The 6,402-nt window shown below is 31.5% G+C and overlaps 1 long non-coding RNA gene across 1 annotated transcript; it reads right to left on the reverse strand.

Moving 5' to 3' along the window:
* On the reverse strand, positions 1–1,697 carry LOC108381870 (uncharacterized). Its single transcript, XR_001849652.1, has 3 exons — positions 1,668–1,697; positions 196–364; positions 1–24 (listed from the first exon to the last, which is right to left on the reverse strand). It is a non-coding gene; the product is annotated as an uncharacterized LOC108381870 (long non-coding RNA).
* Positions 1,698–6,402: the final 4,705 nt, after the last annotated feature.

The raw sequence follows: 6,402 nt of genomic DNA on the forward strand, positions 1-6,402 counted from the left end.
ATGTCAGCGGCAAATGTGAAGCATCTATATTGAACAACAACAACAACAACAATAACAATATTGAAAACATTATTATTATTTTTATGATTTGTCATATACGCAGTCTAATCAGTCAGACCGCATTAATCAGCCGTCAATAACTTGTTGCGGCATTACACTCATAATAACATTACTAAGTATGTATATGATACGCACCGATATCCTTATTACAAGAGCCAATTAAAATTTGTTCATCTATGCGGAAAAGATGGCGTCCTGGGAAACCATTGCCCCAACCACGTCCCGTTAAGTCACGTATCACCATCTGTTGGCTGTATGGCGTATATTCGTAGGATCGTGTGCCATTGCCGGCATTGAAGCCCACCTGTACAAAATAATTGTTCACATGAAATCATTTATGTATGTATGTATATGAAAATCTATGTTTGTATGGAAATACTAGGAAACGTATGTTTTGTAATTTAATTCACCCGTTGAACACATTCAAACATGGAAATTAATTAACTTATTTAGCTTTACGGGATTCCCATGACAGTTCGTGTTGTGGTTAACCAGGACAGTCAGAAACTTAATTTAAAATACCACACATATTCACACAAACATATACATGTGGATGCGTATGTAGTTTGCGCATTTATTGAATGGTATTTTGAAACAATGCACTGCAAACTGAATTATATGCCTATTATAACTATGACTTTTTGGAACCTTTTTTGAGGTTAAGGCGATTAAAAATGGAATTTGGAAAAATCCACTAGGATAACGCACATGTTTTTGTTTAAAGGCATAATGACATGAGCAAAGGGCAGATAAAGGTACAAACAGCCAGCATATCAGTCAATCTCATTCCGAATATGTTACTATAGTTTTAGTTATATCAGCGTGCACCCTATTTAATGGACCGAATTTTAAAGGATAATGTTTGGAGTTTTACGAAAACGGATATTTTTTTTTAACTTCAGTAGCATTAAGTAAGAATTCAACTTAGCATTTTTGTAGAGCTTTTTGACTTTTAATGGTCGAACATGTATAACCTTGAAAATTGTGGTATAAAAGGTCCGTTATGTAAACGTTAAAGTTAAAATTTTCTAAAAAAAAATGTCTGACTACATTTTACTGAAGTGGTCTGAGTACCGAAATTATATTTTAGTTCTTTTTATACAAACATAGGGGACTCACAAGATAGCTTAAGCGTCGTAATGTCTTTAAGTCGTAAAATTTTTCAATGTAAAATATCGGCTAAAGCGGTTTTAAGCGTTACGCAGGGTATAATATCAGCCAATAAATAATATAATTTCTGTGAGTTTAACAGCATTTGATTGTAGATTCAAATCCCAAAAACCATTATTTTACAAACAAACAAATTGTGATTTTAAGACGGCTTGACGCTATAAGTAATTCCACTTTCTGCCAAAATTTTCAAATTTTAAATCCTCTTTAGAAACCAGCTCAAACACTCCGAGCTACACATCTTGGTTTTTTTTCTGTTTTCAAATCACAAACGAAGTTGGATAATAAAAATAAAAATAAAAATCAATCAGTCGAGTGATTTTGATTTGCTTAAAAAAATTAAAAACTATATATTTTGTTTAAAAACACATATAGTCACTATGATAAGCAGCACGCACAAATTCATTAACTGGATTAGCCACTTCGTTAATACTTACAAAAGCGGGTACTCCGCCTTCACCCGTCGTGGTATCGCCACCTGCCTCCGTATTCGAAGACCATCTCAGTAAATCATAATTGTATATGGCATATGTGTATACTTCATCAGTGGCCAAAACCATCTGGAAAGTGTTAGTCTGCAAATAATAAAATTTTAAAATTAAAACGAAGACAGAGTGACCCAATCGAACACAAAACTTTAATATTTTATGGCAAATGAATAATTTAGGTGAAACGGTTAATGACTTATTACTCTTAAAAAATACATTGCGTAAATGGAAATTTGTATATTTTTATTGTTTTTGTAGGTACAGTACAAAAATAATCTGTGTCTGACTTAATTAATTTCAATAAATTTGCTTCTTTCTTTGCAACAAAATCGATGTAGATAAAAATGTACCTATAGACATTTGTATCAATTTGAATTCAAATTACTTTACTCTGAGATACGAGTAATTACCCACTAGGTGTATATTAAGAGATTTCAGGTTTAAATGTGTGTGTGTATATATGTATATTAGGGTGTTACAAAAATGCATGAGAATTTTTATGCTCTCAATCCCTAGGATTGTTCTCTACCGAAAAATATGGGGTTTTTGGCGGACCTATAAATTATAGTTAGTAAGTAAAAATGGTTAATTAATCAACTGGGTATTATTACTGGGAGTCTCCTACAGAGAAACAAAGTTTTCCCATCGAAAAATATTGATTTTTAAGAACTGTATGCCATTTCTATGAAAAGGTGTTTTCTCCATATAAAATATATAGAAAATTTTGAGCGCTTTGAGCGACCTATACATATTTTTTAATTTCGAAGTAAAAAATAGGGGCATATTTTTCGGTATAGAACAATCCTATTTTTATGCTCTCAATCCCTAGGATTGTTCTATACCGAAAAATATGCCCCTATTTTTTATTTCGAAATCAAAAAATATTTTCATAGAAATGGCATACAGTTCTTAAAAATCAATATTTTTCGATGGGAAAACTTTGTTTCTCTGTAGGAGACTCCCAGTAATAATACCCAGTTGATTAATTAACCATTTTTACTTACTAACTATAATTTACAGGTCCGCCAAAAACCCCAAAAAAAGCAATGGGGACACCAATATAAAATCGTTAGTAATAAAACACTGATAAATAAATAAACAATTGGGTATTTTAATGGAAGTCTCCTGAAGAAAACCTAAGTTGTCCGATCGAAAAATACTGATTTCCAAATATATATATAAATATGTATATATGTGAATAAAATCTATAAAACACATGGACAATTTTGAGCGTTATGAGCGGCTTCTAAATATTTTTTGATTTGAAAATAAATAAAAAATAGAGGTACATTTTTTTCGACATAGAACAATCTTAAGGGTTAAGAGCATTAAAATTCCGACTTTACTTTTTTTTAGGCTACCCTAATTTATACCTATGTATATATGTATGAATAAAAATTCGTCGAGTTCATGCAGAGACATGAGCTGGAATTGTTGCCAGTGGAAAATACTATTGTTTTGCCTATTTTTTTATTTAAACATGATTTCATCATAAAAACATGTAAAATTTTAATACAACTGTATCAGCACCGTTAATAGCAATCGACTTTATACGGGAATGCTTCACAGGTTGCATGAATGGGGTCTGATGGTATTTTTCCCCAGTGTTGACTGTCTCATATTTTTTAGTTAATACTTTGGCCTCAAGAAGCCTGCCTACTTGGCTCAAACCGTGTCCTTTGTGGCCCTATTTTACTTCAAATGGTACTTAATTTTACAGATTTGTCACAAAGTGCCAAAATGACAATTTTGAGAAAGAATAATATTGCAATACATCTGCGAGTACTTCCTTTTCTCAACTACAATTTTTCTATCTAATTTTTGCATTGCTCATTTATTTTAGAAAGGTGGTTCTTATTTTAATGCTAAATGGGAATAATTAAAAAGTAAGGCACCTTTTTTGTCACTTTTATTTTTCTATTTAACACATTTTGGCACATTTTTATTCTCAGTCCTGCTCGAGAATGAACCACATTGAGAATTGGGTTTTAGTCCGGTGAATATGGTAGGCATTCTACCCTCAGAAATAACAACTAGCTATTGTTTCGACGTGTCTTCTGACTTCCCCTATTTTATTTGTACTCAATAGCAACAAACTAGATACCATGAAGATGGAAAACGATTAAGAATGCTCACAAAAGAACTAGAAGGGACCTTAAATAACGAACGGAACTCCCAAACCCGACGACAGCTAAGCAGTGTTGATGCCAATATTTGTCAAATATCTGTTGAAAAACTCGATGCATCTCTACTTGTCTGCTTTCTCTCTCTAAATTTTATTCTATAACTGTGAGTGACATTATTGCATTTTACTGAAAAAGACTTTTCTGGAACTTTTGGTATCTGATGCTTAAATACGTCTCTTATATGAATAAATCTCACGAGTTTTTACATTTTTCGGCAAAAACGTTATTGTTTTATTCAGAATATTGGCATACTTATCTTACACCACGCATTATCTTTAGTTTTGCATAAAGAACAAGATTCCATCGCGATTTTAAATGAAAACTTAAAAAAGATGTACATGCTACTGAAAAATGTAAAAAAATAAAAACTCGTGTTCATATACTCGCAGTTGCTTATGTAACGTATACGCCCCGTAGCACCATACACAGTGAATTAACACGCTTATTCGCACGTCTTAAATTAAAAGTCATATTATTTAAAAGTAATTAATTATTGGCTTGGAGGATTTTTCCACAGTATTCCATATGAATATATATATAATTTTGTTTATGTATATATAACGCCCGTATCTCTTCCGGTCAAAAAGCGGTATATATTACTGCGCTAAAATCCGGTTTCGCAGTATCTCCATTTAAAAATGAAAGCATTTTTTACAGTATATTACAGAAACAGTTTTAAACTAAATTAAAGGAACTCCTTGTTTTTGTTTGTATGGAAGAAAATAATAACACAGTCAGCAAAAAAATAACCAAAAATCAACGCCAATTCTTAGGTTATTGAAGCTTGCGCATATTTGGAATTTTTCCGAAAATTATGAATACAAAGTTTGTTGTTTTGGGATTTTTTTTTAATTTCCCTACAAAGTTTGTAATGTGGATTTATACCCCTATTTTTACATAATAGTATATATATGCATTTTTAAAGCGTATTCCCGCGAACACTGTGTATTAAAAAATTTAGGCAGGAAAAAATGTATAAATGCATTAATTTGAAAAAAACACCGCAGTATCCATTTTCGGAATCCAAAAAAAAAGTATTATACTGCGAAATAAAGTATAGATACGAGCCATATGTATACAACAATTTAAGAATAAATTTCGACTTAGCCAATAAAAATTGTAAAAAATGGAATTTTAGTTTCACAAATCATCGTTATTTTCTTTTTCATTTAGTGCCATACTCTTGAAACTTCACAGATATTTTGTACTTGAATCCAATTTCCTTTGCCTCTAATATGAACATTCTATTTGAAACTTTCCAAAGTTATTAAAATAGGAATATGATTTTTCAAGTTACAATGACAAAATTAGTAAGTTCGGTACTTTTCCGCTTAAACAAAAAACGTTTTAATGCTAAAATTGCTCAAATACTTGATTTATTTACTTACTTTGATTTATTTATTTTCATAGTTGAGCTAAGTAATTAAATTGATTTATTAACACCTTACTAGCCAGCCGCAGGCAAAAATTCTGAAAGTGAATTTTGTTTGAAATGATTTTTGTTGACTTAATTTTACTTATTTCGTAAATTTTGCCGTTCAGTCTACAAAGTTTGTTTATTGGAGAATTTTAATTCAATAAACACTTGTATGTCCGATGCTCGATTGATAACAGAAATATTTAAAATTTCTAGTAGAATATGCAGACATTTTAAGATACTCATAATATTACTTACATAATTCAAATTTATTTGTGGGATTTGATCTAAAAAAAAATACATGCACCGCATTTCGATTAATTACGAATACGCCCAGGTACTCCATTTTTCGGCTTTAAAAACACAATTTCCTTCCTTCTGCTAATGCTGAGCGATAGCTATCAAGCAACTGTGAGCAATATCATGAAAAAGCAACAAGTTCGCATGCTTATTCTTGTGAATGTGAATTTCTTTCATACATCACTGATTGACAGGCAGCCGTAATGGAAATGACAGTTGTGACTACTGATGGTGCCAGTAGAGTACTTTGTTATAAATATGTCAACTGATATACAACAAGCAAAATACACTCCATCCTACATTAAAGCGTATGCGAACAGGCACAGCTGTGCGTCTAACAAAATTGTAAGGTTAAAAGCACAAATCTATCAAAATCCAAAAGTCCCAAAAGAGAGGATATTCAAAAAAAAAAAAACCGGGTGCGTGTAGTCCCTACGCGCGGAAGAAGTGAAACTTAATAGAGGAAATTCTTCATCTTCATCTTCATCTTATCTTTATATTTGTTTTTGATTATATTCTTGTCTTTTCATTAGTCTTTTCCCGCCCAATTGGCGTTTANGCAAACATAACGGAGCTATAATAATAAGATTTGCTTCAATAATTTGAGTTTAACTTTTTAAACAGGTGGCCACCCTCTTCAGGCACCTCAAAAATAATTTAATTGTGTTTCTGTAAGCTCTCTCTGTACTGTACAGTACTTTAAGCGTAAGACATTTGTATAATTTAACTAACTTTCACTTTTGAAATAGGTGGCAACCCTCCTACATTTAGCTAGAAAATA

Source organism: Rhagoletis zephyria, unplaced genomic scaffold (genome assembly GCF_001687245.7).
Source record: "Rhagoletis zephyria isolate East Lansing unplaced genomic scaffold, Rhagoletis_zephyria_1.1 Rzeph_scaffold_24117, whole genome shotgun sequence".
Taxonomy (NCBI): Eukaryota; Metazoa; Arthropoda; class Insecta; order Diptera; family Tephritidae; genus Rhagoletis; species Rhagoletis zephyria.